This window comes from Phyllobates terribilis, unplaced genomic scaffold (assembly GCF_046119375.1).
Source record: "Phyllobates terribilis strain yellow unplaced genomic scaffold, ASM4611937v1 Scaffold_1__5_contigs__length_1240528914, whole genome shotgun sequence".
Lineage (NCBI taxonomy): Eukaryota > Metazoa > Chordata > Amphibia > Anura > Dendrobatidae > Phyllobates > Phyllobates terribilis.
This window is the reverse complement of record NW_027362761.1, coordinates 896,478,922-896,500,856: the sequence shown is the minus strand read 5'-3', so window position 1 is coordinate 896,500,856 and position 21,935 is coordinate 896,478,922.

Genomic DNA, 21,935 nt, shown 5'->3' with positions numbered 1-21,935 from the left:
AACCACTGGAGTTCCTGGTGGACACTGGGGCGGCCACATCTGTCATTTCCTCTGCACAGCTCCCTCCTTCTGTATCCCTATCACCGGATACCCTCACCTGTGTTGGGGTGGAAGGCCAACATATTTCCTCTCCACTCACAGTCCCTGTGTCTGCAGGACCGTTCACCGGAGTACTCACAAGATTCTTGGTCTCTGAAACTTGCCCTGTCAACCTGTTGGGAGCCGATCTCTTAGAGCGGATGAAGGCAACAATTACCTTCGGAAACCATGGTATGGAGCTTCTTTTGCAGGACCCTCATTCCGAACAAGAGACTGAAGACCGCTGTGTTCTTAAAGCCTTCCCTCTCATAATGATGACCATACAACCTCACACTCTTCTTGATACCTCACAGTTCCCTCACTCTCTGTGGTCCAGTGGGCCAGAGGACGTCGGCCTCCTGCAGGTTCCCCCGGTCCGAGTACACCTCAAGCCTGGACACAGGTACCCACGGTTGCCACAATACCCCCTCAAGGCTGCACAAGAACAAAGCTTGGGTACCCAAATCGCTTCCCTCCTGGAATCAGGAGTCCTTGTCAGATGTGTATCTCCATGCAATACACCCCTCTTTTCTGTAAAAAAAAAAGAAAACCGCTCCGGGAGAGTCTCCAAGATACTAGTTGGTTCAGGATCTCAGAGCCGTCAATGCAGCTACCATTTTAGAAACTCCAGTGGTACCTAACCCAAACACCCTCTTGTCTCAGCTGCCTCCAACGGCCACCTTGTTTACGGTGTTAGATCTGGCCAAAGCCTTCTTCAGTATACCCTTAGATGAAGATTCGTGGTTTCTTTTTGCCTTCACCTTTCAAGGAGCACAGTTTACATGGACCAGGACTCCACAAGGAGCCCAGAACTCTCCTAACCAATTCACTCATTCTATGAAGTCTATTCTGGAGCCATGGGTTCAAGAGAACCCTCAGGTCACCCTTCTACAGTGTGTGGATGATCTTTTGCTTTGTGGCACTGAAGAAAATTTGCCAGAGATGTCAGCATCCCTTCTCTGGTTTCTTCACTTAGCTAACTGTAAAGTCTCGAAAGGCGAAGTCCAATGGTGTCTGTCCAAGGTCATTTTCCTCGGACATTGTATATCACAAGGTGCTAGACATCTGACTGAAGAAAGAATACAAGCCATCATGGATATCACCTTCCCAACCACCTGTTCCGCTATGCAGACTTTCCTTGGCCTCATCACTTACTGCAGGCAATGGATCCCTGATGCCTCAAAGCTCATGCAACCTCTGTACGACTGTCTCAAGAATGAAGGCTCAGTTTGGCTTCATGCTGAAGATCCACGTGTTTCTCATCAACACAGACTATGTTTTGACTGCCTTAAACAGGCTGTTGTCTCTGCCCCGGCCTTGGGCTTACCAGACTATACTCAGCCATTTCACCTTTTTGTCTCGGAATCGGAAGGTCATGCCTCTGGAGTTCTAGCACAACGCTATGATCATAAGTATCGGCCTTTGGGCTACTACTCAGCCCGCCTGGACCCTGTCGCCCGAACTGCCCCCACGTGCCTTAAGGCGGTCCACGCTGCTCACATCCTCCTTGACAAGTCAGCTGATATCGTCCTTGGACATGATCTAGTTATACAGGCTGGCCATGATCTCTCGGCTGTTCTGCAACAAACATCTCCGAAACATCTAACCAACCAAAGACACCTGCGGCTGCAGTGTTCCCTATTGTTGCCCTCCAATATAACATTTATCAGATGTCTGACTATCAACCCTGCCACTTTGCTTCCACCTTCTAGGGGGGAAGGTGAAGAGGGTGAAGGTCCATTGGTGGAACCTCATGATTGTATAAAAATTTTGCAGGAAGAGACTTCTGCTCCAGAGAATATGGTGGCACATCCGCTCGCAGACCCTGCCTTGCACCTATGGACTGATGGATCCCGTTTCGCAGACCTTCAAGGGAAGTTCCACACGGGATATGCTGTCACAACAGACCTAACAGTCCTCAAGGCTGAAGCTCTACCACCATACATGTCTGCACAAGAAGCTGAACTTGTGGCTCTCACAGAGGCCTGCCACCTGGCAGCAGGAACAAAGGTGAATATGTATATACCGATTCCAGGTATGGACATGGAATTTGCAATGATTCTGGACTCTTGTGGAAGTCTAGAGGATTCATCACAGCTGCAGGTACACCAGTGAAACATGTCTCATGGATTAAGGCCCTAATGAAGGCCCTGGAACTACCCATTCAGGTTGCTGTTATCAAGGTCAAGGCTCATGGAAGACTAGATTCCAGGGAAGCCAGGGGCAACCACCTAGCTGACCAAGCAGCCAAGACTGCAGCAGTAGAGAATGTGTCATCAAAGTGGCAGGAAAAGGAAGAAGAGATGGGGGAGACCCTGCAAACCGTAGCTGTGGCGCTCACTAGAGCAAGAGCCAAAGAACAGCTGGCGGAAGACCATACAAGTCCAGCGGAGACACGAGTGGAATCCAGGGGGGTCAGGATGCCTGAAGAAAAATTGTGTGAGGAACAAAGGAAGACCCCCACTGAAGAAGTTAAGCAATGGAAAGCGGCAGGAGCCGTGCTGGCAAGTCGCAAAGATTCAAAGGTCAACTCGACTCTTTACCAAGTGGATGGGAAGCCTTGCTTGCCTAGACGCATGTACTCAGCTGTGGCAGCATGGGCTCACGGGCCTACACACAGAGGAAAGAATCAAGCCTTGGCATGTATCAAGAAACTGTACTTTGCACCCGGAATCTCTTCCACTGTGACTGTGTACTCAAAATCCTGCTCTGTCTGCACTACCTGAAACCCAACGTGTACGGCACGGGTCCCTCTCCAACACCTGGCTAAACCAGACTACCCTTGGCAGAGAATACAAGTCGACCATATCCAAATGCCTAAAGCAGGAAAATAGGAGTACGTTTTGGTAGCCGTGGATATGTTCTCAGCCTGGCCCGAGGCCTACCCGGTTGTCAACATGACTGCTAAAGTCACAGCCAAGAAACTGATCACCGAAATTGCCTGCAGATTTGGAGTTCCCCAAGTCATAGAATCGGATCAAGGACCAGCTTTCACAGCAAATATCTACGAAGAACTCTGGAACATGTTGGGAACAGATTTGGGCCTCCACACTCCATACCATCCTGCCAGTTCAGGCAAAGTGGAAAGGATGAACTCCACACTCAAGACCCAGCTCTTGAAAATGACCCAAGATCATCCCCTCCCCTGGCCCGACCTACTCCCTATAGTATTGTATCATATCACACACACTCCTCAGGCCAAACATGGGCTGACTCCCTATAAAATTTTGTTTGGGACCCCACCCAAGATAGGAGAAATTAGGCCCCAAGAGTTGTCTGAAACACATGATAGAGTAGTAAAATTTGTGATTGCTCTGTCTAGAGAATTGACTAACACCCGCTCTCCAGTATCTGCTTCTCTCCCAGAATCTACAGGTGATGCAGTACATGATTTCATCCCAGGCGATCTAGTGTATGTGAAGAAGTTTGTCCGGAAAGACTGCCTCCAGCCGCGGTTCGAGGGACCGTACACTGTGCTTCTCACTACCCCGACGGCTCTGAATCTTGAGGGCAAGAGCACCTGGATTCATGCCTCCCACTGCAAGAGAGACAGAACGAGTCTATAAAAGATGACTACCTTCTTCTATATCCTTTCCATATGCTTACTGTCTGTCCCAGGGTGGACAGCTACCACACAGGGGTAGATACCTCCTTCTTCTCAGGTTGGTTGGGAGGGCTCAAGGGATTCCTCCAACAAGTTTGTCTAGTAATAGGAGGTCTACTAGTATTGGGCCTGGTGGTCTTGTGCTGCATAATCCCCTTATACAGGAAAAATATAACCAATGCTGTCCCAACCTCCGGGACCTCTCTGAATCAAGAGAAGATATGGAGAAATACATTTTTTTGAACAAGCCTGACCAGCCCCCCCATGACAAAGTTCAATTGAGAGATTTAGTTTAGGGACAGTTGGGAGAACTCCATGTGTCACCCAGGATAGGGCTCGATTGTCTGGGGGCGTCCCATAAGGGGGCAGTTTCTAAGATGATTGGGTGAAGAAATCCACCTCCCCTCTCCCCACACATGGACAGTCTCAAAGGCCCCGAAGCAAAGGAAAGCTTAGTGTTTAGGGGAGAATGTCGGGGTAAAAGAGAATATATATATTTGTAACTTTTATACTTTTGTAACTTTTATACGCTTTTTTGCTAATGTACTAACCACCATTTTGTGTCATATAACAATAAGCTTTCCTTGCTACGTATTACTCAAATCGAAACTTAAACTAAGACAGTTCCAGTGTTGCCAAGACTTATTTCAGAGAAACGAAACAAGATTATAAGCTGACGGCTGCAATATCTGCCCAGAGACTGAGATAAGGAGATGTGGACCAATCAGGAGTGGCCAGACACTGGACTTTCATTGCTTACCCCGCCCCGGACAACCTCTTTTCCCTCCCCATTATGTAGTGTATTTAGGTTTGTGTATGTAGGAATAAACACAGAACATTGCTGAGAACGTTGTCTGTAGTAGCCTTCTGAGCATGCTCTGAGCTTGAACCAGCTTGTTGTCTGACTCATTCTTTGAATGGTTGACCCATGCTCATAGTTTGAATTTGGAGTGACTGGAGGACGAGTGGAATGTCATCACGACCCCCACAACTCGAGCATGTTACTTGAGCCCCCGGGATACTTGGTGCACCCGATGCAAACTCAAGTAGCGAGCACTTGCACTTAACATTAGTCGCCATATCGTCATCATTTTTTTTTCTCTACTTTTGAAAAAATCCCAACCCCATCACAACCCTAACCCTGGTTCAACCCTAACCCTAGCACAACCCCAACCCTAACACAACCCCAACCCTAGCAAAACCCCAACCCTAGCACAACCCTAACCCTAGCACAACCATAATCCTAGTACAACCCTAACCCTAGCACAACTCTAACCCTAACCCTAGCACAACCCTAACCCCAGCACAACCCTAACCTAACCCTAGAGTTTATTTTTTATGCCATTCCTCCTGCGGTATACTGTAAGTGATTAGACGACTTTATTCTTCTGGTTGGTGCGATTACAGCAATACAGTGATACCAGATTTATAGTGGGTTTTTATTATTGACAGCTGTCACACACTAAAAGACATTTTTTTTTGCAAAGACTAGTTTTTGCATCGCCATATTTTGAAAGCTATAATTTTTCCATATTTTGGCCGACAGAATCATGTGATGGCTTGTTTTTTGCGGGACAAGTTGACGTTTTTATTGGTACCATTTTCAGGCACGTGACATTTTTTGATCGCTTTCTATTCCAATTTTTGGAAGGCAGAATAAAAAAACAACAATTCAGGAATTTTTTATTTCTATTTTTTTATGCCGTTCTGTGTGTGGTAAAATTACTAGGGCAGTTTTATCCTTCGGGTCAGTACGTTTGCACTGGTACCACATTTTTATCGTTTTTCTATGTTTTGGCGCTTTTACACAATAAAAGCTATTTTATAGAAAAAAATATATTTTTTGCATCGCTGTATTCTGAGAACTGTAACTTTTTTATTTTTCAGCTGATGGAGCTGTATGGTGGCTTGTTTTTTGTGAGACAAGATGACGTTTTCAGCGGTACCATATTTATTTACATTCGTCTTTTTGATCGCGTTTTATTCCATTTTTTGTTTGGTGGTGTGATGATAAAGCATCGTTTTTTGCTTCGTTTTTTATTTATTTTTTTACCGTGTTCACTAAAGGGGAGAACTAGTGGGACAGTTTTATAGGTCAGATCGTTCCAGACGCGGCAATACCAAATATGTGTACTTTTATTGTTTTGTTTGTTTGTTTTTCAGAATAATATTTATTGATGGGTACATTATATTTTTATTTTTGGGGGATTATTCTTTTGATTTTTTTTTTTTTTTTAGATTTTTAAAAAATTTTTTTTTTCATTTTCTAACACTTTTTTTACTTTTATACTTTGTCCCACTATGGGACTTTCACTTTTTTTATTCTGATCGCCTGTATAGAATAGGGATGGAGCCCCATCCCTGTGCTATACAGGATGTCAGTGCTGCAGAGGCAGAAGATACTTTGCACTGCGCATGATCAAAGTATCTTCTGGCTGTCTAGTGACCCAGATGTTGTCATGTCGACATCCGGGTCACCAACACAACCATGGGACCCGGCCTAAGACAGAGCGGGACGCCAGGGAAGAGGTGAGTACCGGTGCTTACCTACGGTATTCTGTGATCGACTTCAATCGCATCATTCCGGGGGTCAATGTGCCAGGAGAGGTGCGGGACCACTCACAGCAAATAGTACCGGGTGTCAGCTGTGACAATCAGCTGACACCCGGCGGCGATCGCGCCCGCACAGCCTGTGTGCGGGCGCAATCGCCAAGGCATATTAATACGTACCTGGCTCTTAAAGCCCAGGGCGCAGGTACGTATTAGTATGCCCTGGGCTATAAAGGGGTTAAATTTAGATTTTTAGGAGCAAAACAGTATCAATGCAGTGACATGACAAGAATCTGCATAACTAATCATATGCTAAATAGTTGCAAGTCAAATTTATGTATGAGATAGCCGAGATGATTGTCTATAAAATGATGGTAGTCTCACATTTGAAGCAGTAGTGGATGGTGAGATATGGAGCCTGAAAGTCAAAACATTGTTACCCTTTTGCTCGTCAGCGTACTTCCAATTCTTTGGAGTAATTTGCCAAACCTTGTGAATTCAAATTTAGAAAGATTCAATCATCTCTAAGATATATATTTTGTACCCATAGTCTTTAAATGCTATATATTTAACTTACTATACAATAGTGCATTGATTCCTTTCCTACTTAGTTGCCTATTGGTTGCTATGACAAAATAAAAATTATTGATTTTAATTTTTACTTGTGAGAGTCATACATTTAGCTTAAACTATAACATGTTTGATGTCACCTTTATTGTCTTTTTCAAAAGATTTCCATTATCCAGCTGCAACTCAGTAAGCAGCTACCCTTGAACTTAGTGTCCCTGACCATGTTTAGTCTCTTCATTGCCATGAGCAAGTTGTGTGGACAACATATGTCTGTTCTCGTCTTCTTCTTTTTCTAGACAGTCCTTTGATTTCTGCCACCACAAAAGTAAATTAACTTGTTGGTATGTCTATGAACACTTTTAATTACTCCCTGTGAATAAAACGCAAGTCGGCTTCTTGACTGGTTTAGCATCTGGGAGTCCCTCATTCCTTCTCCCTGCTGATTTGTTACAGATTTTTTGACAACAAATGGTTTACAATGTGGCTGCCAATTAGACATGCACTTTGATTGAAACAATCATACTTTGATTTTCAACAAATTTGAGATCTCATGGTATGGGCAAATATTCTTTTCAAGTTCTCTGCTTATTAATAGTGTTCTTGCTACAGAACTGCTAAGCCTTGGGACTGAATAAGATAAGCAGCTGCACAAACTAGCCATGACAGAACACTTATTTCAATTTTGAAAAAAACAGAGTAGGTCTGACAGATCGCAACTCTGACTTTTTCAACAACTGCCATTTATGGCATTCTGAGCTTGATGAATGTACATTAATGTAAAACAAACATTAAAAATATTGATTAATGCAAGCGTAATGATTGATATTCACACATATGCCAGTTGTAAGTATTAAATGCCTTTGATGCCTTTCTGTTTTTTTCTCTATCTGCTTCCATTCAGCTTCCTCTTAAAGTTTACTACTAAGTCAAGCCAAATTTAGAAATCAATGTTTTGATGCACCGTTTTGTGACATATATATTACTTCATGCTTCACAATGGCATATTTTGCATGAAAATGAGGCAAACAGCAGCTACTTAGATGGATGGGATTCAGATCTCTCAGAGACATAATAATTAAAGGTGTTTTCTGCTTTGAACAATCTCTACTTATTAGTTCTCATTTCTGCCCATCCGACCATCTGGATTTTTTCTCCGTCCAACATGGCATTGTCCCACCAGAGGAAAACTGATTATAGAACTGATCCATAATTAAGGGATTATTCATATAACCAGGCACATCAATTGTTGAAATTTTAGAATCAGGATCAGAAAATAATGCTTTTTTCAACGCTGCTTAATGTTTTTGCAGTAGAAACTTGTGAAAGAATCTGATTACAACTGACATTGTTTTGACATCAGTTATGATCAGTTGAGGGACAAGCCAACCCTGATGAAACATATCAGTGGAAACTCAACCCTTATTTGATCATAAAGTGTTCCCATTCTGTGAATCTCGAGCTATCAATTGATATCTCTATTGATATCGAACAGTGTGTTTAATTTCCCTGCAGAATCCCCATAGTGATTACGAACAATTACAAATTGCCCATGCAAATCAATGGATTGTCTGTGTACTGCAGAATAGGACTTTTAAAGTAAATAAAACTCTGTGTCATCCTGATCGAGAGATGAGTATTTTTTCTTTAGGGAATTTCATAGTGTGATGTAGCAGACATCCCTTTAATGGTTCAGTGTGTTTGGAATGACCATGTACCTTCCCCTTTAACTGACTGGTCACATGACCGTGACATCACACAGGTCCTTATGCACACAGTTAAGGTCCTATCTGTGGCTGTGTGTGTGTGCTGCAGTATATATAAACCCTGTGTGTTCCTGTGTGGGTGTGTTCCGGTGTGTAGGAGTTCCTGTGTGTTGGGAGCTCCTGTGTGGGCACCGTGTATCAGGCACGAGGCTGTTCCCTGTGTGTGGTGGGAACACCGCTCGTGTGAGGCCTGGAGTGGCCTGGTGGACTCCGGTGGAGGTGAAGCCTGGATCCCTGTGTGAGAGTGTGGGGGATGCCAGTAAGCCTCGGAGTGCCACACAAGAGGCCTGGTGGACTCCGGTGGAGGTGAAGCCTGGATCCCTGTGTGAGAGTGTGGGGGATGTCAGTAAGCCTCGGAGTGCCACACAAGAGGCCTGGTGGACTCCGGTGGAGGTGAAACCTGGATCCCTGTGTGAAAGTGTGGGGGATGCCAGTAAGCCTCGGAGTGCCACACAAGCATCCTGGAGGGTGAAGCCTGGATATGAAATGTGCAATATGCCAGTAAGCCTTGGACGGGAGTAACGGCTGGAGACCACGTGTGGTAAGCCGTAGAGCCACAGTGGTGGCGTATGAAATGGACTATTACAGCTGAAGCCGGCAAAAGGTAATACTCTTGCGTTATGGACATTTACATGGACATTGTTTAGTACTACCTTGCGGAAGGCTGTAATAAGAGCCAAGTGGGCCGGTCTGCCACTTGGGCTCGTGGACTTTATCAGTGTGTCGGCGGGTCACGGAGTTGGACCCGGAAATAAGCTGTTTATGATGTGTAATAAACTGCTGAGCATTGTTGGAAAACGGAAAGCTGATCATATGTGAGTTGATTGACGCAGCGAAGCGAGTATCCCCCAGGATAATAAGTAGCGCTGCCTTACAATAGGTTATATGATTTAGTTTTTTCCTAAAGTGGGAAACCCCTTTTCCAGAATTGTGTCACTGCAGGAGTCTACCTAATGGTATACAGTAATGGCCAAAAGTTTTGAGCCTGACAAAATGTTGTTTTTTTACAGAGTTTGATGCTTCAGTATTTTTAGGTCTTTAAGTCAAAAGTTTCTGACGTACAACTATAAGCATTTCATACGTTTATAAACATTTAATGTCAAATACATCAAGTTCATGCAAAGACTCAATATTTACAGTGTTGACCCTTATATTAAAAAGATTTCTGCTATTTCTGCTTGATATCAGCTTCTGATCTTGACTGAACCCTTTCTTGCCTAATCAGTGCTTGGAGTTTAACATCATTTCTGGGTTTTTGTTTGCCCACCTGCTTTTTTGAGAATTGACCACAGGTTCTCATTAGGATTGCGATCTGGGAAGTTTCCTGGCCATGGACCCAAAATTTCAATGTTTTTTTCACTGAGCCACTTAGTTATCACTTTTCGTCACACATTCCAGGAGCAATTGACATGATTTTGTATTCTTTCATTCTTTGAAGAATCCTCAATTAGGCAAGGGACAAAATATTTTTCTTCACGATTTTCATGAAAGACATCTCAATTCCCTACGAGGCAGTTAGTTTTCATCACTCTCGTTTAAAGACTAAGGAATAGACATAACTATTTTCCTGACAAGTTAACGGAGGCTGCCAGACACCGTAGAAAGCATTTTGTTTTTGCGAAGAAGATATTCACAGTTGCACAAATCCAGCTGTGGGTCTGTTTTGTGCACTCCTCATATTTCATGCACCGAATGACTGTCATTTGTAATTGCTAACTGTGGAAGAAATCCCATCAACCCATTCTGGTGTTTTCCAAAAGCATAGAGTGTGGTGCAGTAGCAAATACTGTAGATTGTGAAATGTTACATGGAAATAGATGATTCCCTAAATTATATAATTCCTGTGGCATTCAGTTCTGCACAACCATTTGTCATATACTCTATTAGGGCATTTAGATGTCTTAGAGGTGGGCCAGAGCAAGTGTAACACTAGAAAAAACATTTCTAGCTCAAAGGGATTTTTTCCAAATATGTACTATTTGGTTGACTATTATCTAAAATGGAAGCCCTCCTGACAATAACAGCTTAAAATAAGGGGGATTCAGGAGGACTGTTACTAAAAATCGCACTTTTTCACTACAAATGTATTTGCTGCACATTTGAGAGCAAATGTACTCATCCTGGGTGAGACTAAGTCCAATCCCAGTATTATATATACCTGAATTAAAAAAAAAATTGATGCTCATTTTGACTGCGTCAAGTGTTGACTGGTTGCACATCCAGTTGGAAGAAAGTCTCAAGTGGGGTACTACAAGGCCTTGTGTTGTTCAACATCTTTATCAATGATTTAGATTAAGGAATTGAGGGTAAACTGATTAAATTTGCTGATGACACAAAGTGCTGATGACACAAAGTTAGGAGGGATAGCTAATACTAGAGAAGGATTCAAAAAGACCTAAATAAACTGGAACTGTGGGCAGCAACTAACAGAATGAATTTTAACAGAAAGAAATGCAAAGTCCTACATTGGGCAAGAAAAATTAAAAAAACATATACAGAATGGGAGCAATAAGGCTAAGCAACAGCACATGTGAAAAAGACTTGGGTATACTAATAGATCACAGACTGCACATGAGTCAACAGTGTGATGTAGCAGCAAAAAAAGGCAAACACAATTCTGGGTTGCATTAACAGAAGCATACAGTCTAGATCACGTGAAGTAATTATCCCCCTCTACTCCTCTTTGGTTAGACATCATCTAGAATACTGTGTCCAGTTCTGGGCACCACATCTTAAAAAAAGACATTAAGAAACTGGAGCAAGTTCAGAGAAGAGCGACCAGAATGGTGACCGGTTCAATAAATGTCCTATGAAGAAAGGTTAAAGGATTTGGGAATGTTTAGCTTGCAAAAGACAAGACTGAGAGGAGACTTAATAGCTGTCTACAAATATCTCAAGGGCTGTCACACTGAAGAGGGATCAGCTTTATTCTCATTTGCACAAAGAAAGACTAAAAGCAATGGGATGAAACTGGATGAGCAAAGATACAGATTAGATATTAGAAAAAACTTTTTGACAGTGAGAGTGATTAACGATTGGAACAGGCTGCCACAAGAGGTTGTGAGTTCTCCTTCAATGGAAGTCTTCAAACAGAGGCTGGACAGACATCTGTCTGAGATGATTTATTGAATCCTCCATTGATTCGCAGGGGGTTGGACCAGATGACCATGGAAGTCCCTTCCAACTCTACCTTTCTTCGTCTATGTCTGTATCTGTGTACAGTACTACAACATTTGATAATAATACGTCTCAGAACCTGTATGTAGATCCCAGCCCCCTGTATGTGGCTAGGTACTGTTGAAACCATAAGTTTACATACACTATATAAAAAGACACATATGAATGTTTTTCTCAGTATCTGACATTAAATCAGAATAAACCTTTCCCGTTTTAGGTCAATTAGGATTACCATAATTTTTAATATTTGCCAAATGCCAGAATAAAGAGAGAGAGAGAATGTTTTAAGGCATTTTTATTACTTACTGCAAAGTCAAAAGTTTACATACATTTCATTAGTATTTCATACCATTGCCCTTAAACTGAATAACTTGGGTCAAACGTTTGGGATATCCTTCCACAAGCATCTCACAATAGTTGGTCGGAATTTGGGCCCTTTCCTCCTGACAAAACTGGTGTAACTGATCCAGGTTTCTAAGTCGCCTTGCTCGCACCTACCTTTTCAGCTTTGCCCATAAATTTTCAATAGGATTGAGATCAGGGCTTTGTGATGGCCACTCCAAAACATTGACTTTGTTATCCTTAAGCCACTTTGTTACCATTTCGCTAATATGCTTCAGGTCATTGTCCATTTGGAAGACCCATTTCCGCCCAAGCTTTAACTTCCTGGCTGATGTCTTGAGATGTTGCTTCAGTATTGCCACATAATCTTCATTTCTCATGATGCCATCTATTTTGTGAAGTGCACCAGTCTCTCCTGCAGCAAAACAACCCCAACAACATGATGCTGCCACCCCTTTGTTTCACATTTGGGATGGTGTTCTTAGGCTTCCAAGCTTCTCCCTTTTTCCAGCAATCGTAATGATGGTCATTATGCCCAAAAAGTTAAACTTTAGTTTCATCAGACCACAGGACATGTCTCCAAAAATTAAGATCTTTGTTCCTGTGTGCATTTGCAAACATTAATCTGGCTTTTTTATGTTTCTTTTGGAGTAATGGCTTCTTCCCAGCAGAATGGCCTTTCAGCCCATGTTGATACTGTACTCGTTTCACTGTGGATATTGACACAATCTTACCAGCTTCCGCCATCATCTTCACAAGTTCTTTTGCTTTTGTCCTTGGGTTGATATGCACATGTCAGACCAAAGCACATTCATCTCTGGGACACAGAACCCGTCTCCTTCCTGGGTGATATGATGGCTGGACATTCCCATCTTGTTTGTACTTGCGTATAATTGATGCTACACAAAGAAGCAGTGTGTTTCAGGTATGCATTAAAATACATCCACAGGTGTGTCTCTAATAAACTCAGATGTTGCCAAAAAAACTATCAGAAGCTTCCAAACACATGACATCATCATATGGGCAGACCAGAATTGTTTAAAGGCATAGTAATCTTCGTGTATGTAAACTTTTGACTTTGCAGTAAGTAATAAAAATGCCTTAAAACACTCTTTTTCTCTCATTATTCTGACATTTGGCAAATATTAAAAAATATGGTAATCCTAATTGACCTTAAACAGGAAAGGTTTATTCTGATTTAATGTCAGATATTGAGAAAAACATGCATATGTGTCATTTTATATAGTGTATGTAAACTTCTGGTTTCAACTGTAACTAGTGGCAGCTTCAAATAGTATTATGCCCTGGTGGCACCAGAAATGTCATAGCATGAAACGACCAACCAGCAGTCATTTGAAGGTGAGAGTCCCTGATGAAGATGTGCCAACAGGTGCTTGTCAGGTCGCATGTACAGATGACCTGATTTTTATTTTAATGAATAGGAACACTGCATGAAACCTGCCGGCCATGCAGGAGACCTGTCAGACACCTTTTGACTCAATATTATCAATGTGCTTCACTTCCCAATGCAGAAATGAGAGGCACTGGAAAAATCTTTTAAGGGTATGTGCACATGACATTTTTTTTGTAACTCCGCTGACTTGCTGAGTTTTCCAAAAGGAAGACACTTCAGGACATGCCAGTGTTTTCCATCTCGAAGAGTATTCTTTTGTGTCTTTTTGTTCAATTCCTGAGTGTTTGCTTCGTTGCTTTTGACCACCAGCGGATATTTTTAGTGTTTTTCCATTCCATTTATCTTCCAATGAAGAAACCACTAGTGGTTTCCATAGCAAATACACTGGAAAAAGCTCAAAAATATACCCTTACATCTTGTGAGCCTTCCCATTGACTTGTATTGTACAGTATGAAAATCCTCAGAACGGATAATGCCTGAAGAATGGCCAAGTCACTTCTTTCAGCCACTTGGTGTCTTGTGAAATCTGAAGCGCTTAAAACACTCTCTAAATATTGAACATATGAACATCAAGTCGTTTTTACATAGAAATACATATGTTAATTCTTGTAAGCATTTTCGGAGTGGTTTTTAAGACGGTGTTATAGATTGAGTTATGGATTAAGTAAATAAATTAAATATCACTGGACACCCAGCAGCCTCTCCTGTGTGTAGATAAATGAAATTAGTGAGTAGTTGATAGTTTCTGGAAGGGCAAACTTGGACTGTGTACATCCTCATTAGCAAAAGGTGCTAATTAAGACATGGGAAGATAATTTCCCCTACGGTAGACAGTTCTTGTCCCATTTAAATTACATGACATATCAATGATATCTGTTATCAAACTTATCCATGGATATATCTGTGTTAGGGAAACCTATTTGCTTCTGTGGCGCAAACACAGTGTTTGTCGGAGGTGGCAAACTACAGAAATACAATATCACCCTGAATTATGGATATACCCTAGACATGTTTGGTGTGGCTAGGGTGGTTAAAATTTGCTTCTAAACATGGCGGTCATATTGTTCCACTAGGAGGCTCTTGTATGAAAAAAGTCATAAAGTAGAATTATAAATGAAAAAGACTGACCGTCACATCAAAAACAGAAAACTAGTGTGTACAGGTGCTTACTAAGAGTAGCCATCTCCATATATAACCAACAAATAAAGTAGCAATCAGAAACGCAAAGTATGCAAACATAAAATATATGATATTTGAATTGCATTGCTGCTCAAGAAAATAGAAATAATTGAGAAATTCTAGTGCATAAATTGGCCAATTCATGTGTACCTGGTAGCCACGGTTAAGCATTTCTCGTTACCAGGAACCTACCAATGTGTATTCTGTAGTCTCTAAGAGAGGATACACATTGGTAGGTTCCTGGTAATGAGAAACGCCTTACCGTGGCTACCAGGTACACATGAATTTGCCAATTTATGCGCTAAGATTCCTCAATTATTTTTATTTTCTTCAGCAGTAATGCTACTCAAATTTCATACATTTCATGTTTGCATACTTAGCGTTACAGAATGCTACTTTATTTGTTAGTTATAGCACCCGTACACACAAGTTTTCTGTGTTGGATGTGATGGCCAGTTTTTTTTCGTTTATATGCATAGGCCTTCTGACTGAGCACTCCGCCTCTAAGCCACAGGTGTTTTTAATTACAGTAGGTTCTTTCCTTCCCATACACAGGCAGACATTAGTCTCGAAGAGAGGATACACATTGGTAGGTTCCTGGTAACGAGAAACCCCTTACTGTGGCTACCAGGTACACATGAAGTGACCAATTTATGCGCTAAGATTTCTCAGTTATTTCTATTTTCTTCAGCAGTAATGCTATTCAAATTTCATATATTTCATGTTTGCATACTTAGCGTTACACAGTGCTACTTTATTTCTTAGTAAAGTAGAATTAGGCATTAAGCTGTGTCTGTTATGATCTGCAACATGAACTAAGGAAAGATAGGGGAAAGCAGTCCCTACAGTAAGACTAAGCTGAATCCCTACGATGTTGCGGGCTGCCTGTTCCTAGCGAACAGACCCTCCTTAGTCCTCAGCTAGTCTGAACAAAGACCTCTAGCATAACGGGAGGGGTCTCTAAAAGAACTAAGGACTGGGACAAAAATGGGACACTTCCTAAACAGAAAAATAGTTGCAGAACACAAAAAGACAAACAGAAAAAAAAGTACTAGAGGACCCAGAAGGACCAAGCGAACTGACAGAGAAAGGCACAGAAGCACCTGGCTAGAGAAACAGTCTAACACTGAAGTCCAGCACAGCCAGAAGGGCGGAGCTGGAATATAAAGGCAGATGGTCACGTGAGCGCAAAACACAAGATGGAAAAAACAAACAGGAGGGTTCTAACAGTACCCCCTCTTTTATGAGGATCCTCCGGATCCTCCAGGCCCAGGCCTATCCGAAAACCTTCTGTGGAAAGTTTTAACAAGCCTAGGAGGAGAGACATCATCCGTCCTTACCCAGGAGTTGTCTTTGGGACCGAAACCCTTGCAGGAGACAAGATACTGTAATCTCCCTCTATGCCATCTAGAATTCAAGATACGAGAAATTTCATATTCGCCGTCTTCCACCACAGGAGGAACTGTTACAGTGGCGTCCCTATCAGATACATCAGCCTTTGTCAACAAGGAAACATGAAACACAGGATTAATCTTCCAGGAAGTAGGGACATCCAACCTAACAGCAGATGGGTTAACAACCTGAAGCACTTTAAATGGACCCACAAACTTAGGACCCAGTTTTTTAGACGGAATCATCAACTGCAGGTTCTTCGAGGACAACCAAACCATGTCACCCACAGTAAACATAACCTCCTTACGTTTCCTGTCAAAATACTTCTTGGACTTCTTGTTAGCCTCTTGAAGGTTGCAACGTACCTTAGTCCAAACTCTCTCCAAATCACCGGAAAAATTCTCCTCCTCTGGCACCGCCGACCCCAATTTGGAGAACGAACCAAAAGATGGATGTCTCCCAGTACAACGAAAAAAAAGAAGACACCCAGCAGATGAGGATGTATGATTGTTAAGAGCAAATTCTGCGAGAGGCAGAAACTCAGACCACACCTCTTGATTGTCCGCCACAAAACAATGCAAAAACTGTTCAACATCCTGGTTCTTTCTTTCAGTCTGTCCATTAGACTCAGGATGATAACCAGACGAAAATGACAAATGGACTCCCATCCTGTCACTAAAAGCACGCCAAAAGTGAGCCACAAACTGAGGTCCTCTATCAGAAACAATATCCGTGGGAACACCATGGAGCTTGACAATCTCCTTACCAAACGCCTTAGCGAGTGTCTTGGCACAGGGCAACTTAATGAATGGAACCAAATGACACATCTTACTAAAAAGGTCCACGACCACCCAGATGACAGTAAAACCATCGGACACAGGAAGATCAGTAATAAAATCCATTGTGAGATGCGTCTAAGGCGCAAGAGGAACCTCCAGAGGGCAAAGCAACCCCGCAGCAGGAGTATGTGAAGCCTTTAACCTAGCACACACAGTACACTGATGCACCCACTTGATGACTTCCTTCTGCCATCCAGGCCACCAAAAACTGCGACTGATAAGTCTCTTAGTCTCCGAAATTCCTGGATGACCTGCCAACCGAGACTCATGACACTCCACAAACAAGTCTCTCCTAAAGGCTCTAGGCATGAACAACCTCCCATGGGGAGTATTAGATGGAGCATCATTTTGAGCTTTCAGAATCCCATTCTCCAAAACGGAGTCCAATGCCGCCACCACAACTCCTTTCTGTAAAATGCTCTCCTCCTCCTCGGCACCGACCGTAGGAGAGAAGCTGCGAGATAAAGCATTGGCTTTAACATTCTTAGTACCAGGGATATAGGTAACAGAAAAATGAAACCGAGAAAAAAAAAGTGCCCATCTAGCTTGACGGGCATTCAAGCGCTTGGCAGCATCCAGATAGATCAAATTCTTATGATCTGTGAAAACCTGAATAGGAAATCTAGCGCCTTCCAAAAAATGACGCCAATGTTCAAACGCGAGTTTAATAGCTTGCAACTCCCAATTTCCAACATCATAATTCAGCTCGGTTTCCGAAAATTTATTCGAAAAGAAGGCCCAAGGATGTACTCCGCCCTTGTTCTCCTGAGACAAAACTGCTCCGACCCCCACCAATGAAGCATCAACCTTGACCAAAAAAGGCTTGGTCTCATCAGGCTGCATAAGGATAGGGGCAGAACTGAACCTCTCTTTGAGATACTCAACGCTTCAATGGCCTCAGTAGTCCACTGGGCCGCATTCGCTCCTTTCCTGGTGAGATAGGTTAGAGGTTTAACAATTACAGAAAAATTCTTAATGAACTTCCTGTAATAATTGGCAAAACCCAAAAATCTCTGTATAGATTACAAACCAATAGGCCTAGGCCATTCCTGCACAGCCTGAACCTTCACAGGGTCCATCTCAAAGCCCTCGCTGGAGACAATGTAGCCCAAAAAACTAATTTTCTGCACAGCGAACTCACATTTCTCCAGCTTAGCAAAGAGTGAATTATCACTCAATAACTGCAAAACTTCACGTACACTCTGCCAATGGCACTCTAGATCTGGTGAGTAAATCAAAATGTCATCCAAATACACAACCACATTCTTACCAATCAAAGGTCTCAGGATGTCATTAATAAGGTTCTGAAAAAATGCAGGTGCATTGGTAAGACCAAAAGGCATCACCAGATTCTCAAAATGAACTACCGGAGTGTTAAAAGGAGTTTTCCATTCATCACCCTCCTTCACTCATAACAAATTGTATCCCCCCCGAAGATCAATTCTAGAGAACCACTTGGCCCCCACTAACTGGTTAAATAAGTCAGGAATTAACGGCAATGGGTAGGAATTGCGTACGGTAATCTTATGAATTTCACGAAAATTCAGACATGGACGTAAACCCCCGTCCTTTTTCTTAACAAAGAAAAATCCAACTGCCACAGGCGACTTAGAAGGTTTTATGTGACCAGCAGCCAGGCTAGTCTCTATGTATTCCCCCAAGTCCTTTCTTTCAGGAATAGTCAGATTAAACAAGCGACTCTTGGGAAGAGTAGCTCCCAGAACAAACTCAATGGCGCAATCATAATCCCTATGAGGAGGTAAAACTTGCGACTCCTCCTCCGAAAAAACCCTCCAAAAATCTTGAATAGGTAAAGGTAATTCCCATTTTTCCACAGCCGCAATGCGACCATTACAACAATTATCATAGCACTTCGGACTCCAAGACTTAATCACATTAGTAGACCAGTCCAGTAAAGGATTGTGCAGTTTTAACCAAGAAAATCCTAGAACAACCGGAGAGGGTAAATTATCTAAAACAACCAAGTCCAAAATTTTTTGGTGAACTCCATTGATAGTGAGGGGAAATGCAGCAACCTTGTGAGCAATACATTTCAAGGGAGTGTTATCAATTGCAATCACAGAAATAGGTGATGACAAAGGTTTGGATTTCAATTTAAGGTTTTCCAAAAACCCTTTATCAATCACATTAAGTGTTGAACCACAATCCACAAATACCTGAAATTCAATCAAATCTCCCTGCAAAGTAGTACTCCCAGAAAGAAATACTCCTGCAGAGCGTAAACAAGCAATACGGGCGTAACTGACCTTTTTTTTTTCTTTACTTAAACGATGCTCACAATACTTAATCAAATGGTCAGCTTTACCATAATAAAGACACAATCCCTTGGTGAACCTCCAGTCTCTTTCCTGAGAGTGGAGTGATATCGCCCCAACCTCCATCGGTTCTCTGCCGTCTGAGCAGATTTTCTGGGGACTAGGAACTGACATTACAGGAGTCTTTACCTCATTCAGCCTGCATCTCAGCCTCCTGTCCACACGAACAGCTAATTGCATGGCATCCTGCAGAGTCTCAGGTGCAGGGAATGCAAGTTGCAGATCCTTAACCTTTTCACTCAGACCAGCAAGAAATAAACATTTCAGCGCAGGATCATTCCATTTAACTTCTGAGGCCCATCTCCTGAAGTGTGTGCAATAATTTTCAACATCACCTGACCCCTGATTCAAACGCCTGAGTTCTGCCTCAGCAAATGAGATTCAATCAGGATCATCATATAACAGCCCCATAGCAGAAAAAAATTCTTCAACAGACCTTAAACACGGATCATTAGGTTGGAGAGAAAAAGCCCACCCCTGTGGTTCATTGCACAAAAGTGACATAATAAAACCAATGCACTGTGATTCATTCCCAGAGGACCTTGGTCTCAAACAAAAATATAACAAACAAGCATTTTTAAAGGAAAAAAAATCTTGCTGTTTACCATAAAAAACATCAGGCAGTCCTATCTTGGGTTCGACAAAATGCGCTCCAGAACAGCTACTCACGTGTTGCTGAAGCTCAGACACCTCCAGAGACAATCCCTGCAGGCGTTAAGCCAAATCCTGGACGGAAACCATACTGATCCCCGAATTTCTTTCCTTTTAGTTTTTTGGGCTGGACTTACTGTTATGATCTGCATCATGAACTAAGGAAAGATAGGGGAAAGCAGTCCCTACAGTAAGACTAAGCTGAATCCCTACGATGTAGCGGGCTGCCTATTCCTAGCGAACAGACCCGCCTTAGTCCTCGGCTAGTCTGAACGAAGACCTATAGCATAACAGGAGGGGTCCCTAAAAGAACTAAGGACTGGGACAAAAATGGGACACCTCCTAAACAGAAAAGTAGTTGCAGAACACAAAAAGACAAACTGACAAAAAAGTACTAGAGGTCCCAGAAGGACCAAGCGAACTGACAGAGAAAGGCACAGAAGCACCTGGCTAGAGAAACAGTCTAACACTGAAGTCCAGCACAGCCAGAAGGGCGGAGCTGGAATATAAAGGCAGATGGTCACGTGACCGCAAAAAACTAGATGGAAAAAACAAACAGGAGGGTTCTAACAGTGTCGGTTCTGGATAAGACCTTAAATAATACCTCATAGAGAGAATCTCATGGTCATACCCAAGGAGCAGCAACGTGTATGACGCGCCCCCTGGGCCATGTTAGGGGAATACCCGGAGCCGGATCTGTTGGGGATAGTAGTCCTCGTGGCGGTGACCCGGTCCGTGCCCAGGGTGTCAAACTAAGTGGCGATGTTTTTAGTGGCAGATGTGATATTGTTCGACTACGCCACCCGTTGAATGCGGTTACGAAACCGCCGCTGCAGGGCAGACCGCTGAGGCCGGTGGTACGGTCGTGCAGCGTGGATGGTATAACCCCCAACGGGAGGGGTATGGCCTCAGGGCAGCGGACGTGGATGATGAAACACTCAGAGACGGTGCGGTGTAATTCAGGGTCTTTACTGGTGGCAAAGATAGACCCTCCCGGAGTACTGGCTAGCGATCGGGGCCTGGTCAGTCCGTGAGCAGATGGGATCTCCCCTGGCCAGGCGGAGTTGTAGGCCTCCCCAACTAATTGTACTCTTCTGGCTACCTTGCTAGAGGCGGGTAAAAGTAGCCCACGTCCCTGAGTGTACCGTGTGGTGCTCACCCGTATGGCCGGTGACTCGGGGCCTTCTGGTAGCTTCCGCTTCACGACGGCTGTGCTGGTCCCTTGCGTGTGACCGTGCCTTCGGGTTTCTTGGCCAGAGGACCTGAAATCCCCTGCCGGTCGGTTTCTGCTGCTGGGTAAGGATTAGTCCCCACAGCCTCGGACTCCGGGTCCGGTGAGAACTCTTCAATCAGGGCGAGCTCTACAGCTTCCAGCCCCTGACCTCTTTTAGCACGGCTCCCACAGAGCTCCTGATCTCTCTTTCCCTATAGCTGCCTCACTCCAGACCAGACTGTGTCTCTGTCTGGGACTCCTCTTCTTCTCTTTCTCTCCTCCTAACCCTGCCTCAGCCCCAGTTTATATAGGGGAAGTTCTTCCCCTCCCAGGACTGGGCAGGAGGTGTGGCATGCTTAGGATTCCTGACCAGGAGACCTCCCACCTGCTCTCAGACGTAATATTGCTATTACTGTGGAAACCAGACCCCTGGGGTGCCACATGTATTGTAGATATGCTCGTATTTTTCAAGGTGATTACCTCCACCAGAAACTCTCACAGATCCATAATATGTTTCTGTACTTATCCCTGTAATTTTACTCTATTTGAGTCCTTTGGAAGTGCATTGAGCTCGAGTGTGAATGAGCTGAGTGTGACCAGAGCGTAAGTGAAAACGGAAGTAAGTGTATGACTTGTTTTTCAGTGACTTGGATTCAGGGAGTTTGGAAGGGAGGAATTTGGACTGAATTGCTGTCTGTATTTTATTAATTCTTTACATTTGTTTTTACGTAACATTTCTGTCTAGTGCAATCCCTATTAGGAAATGAGCTCCATTATTGACAATGCTATTCAGTGTACATCTTGCCACATGTATGAAATCCTTGAAC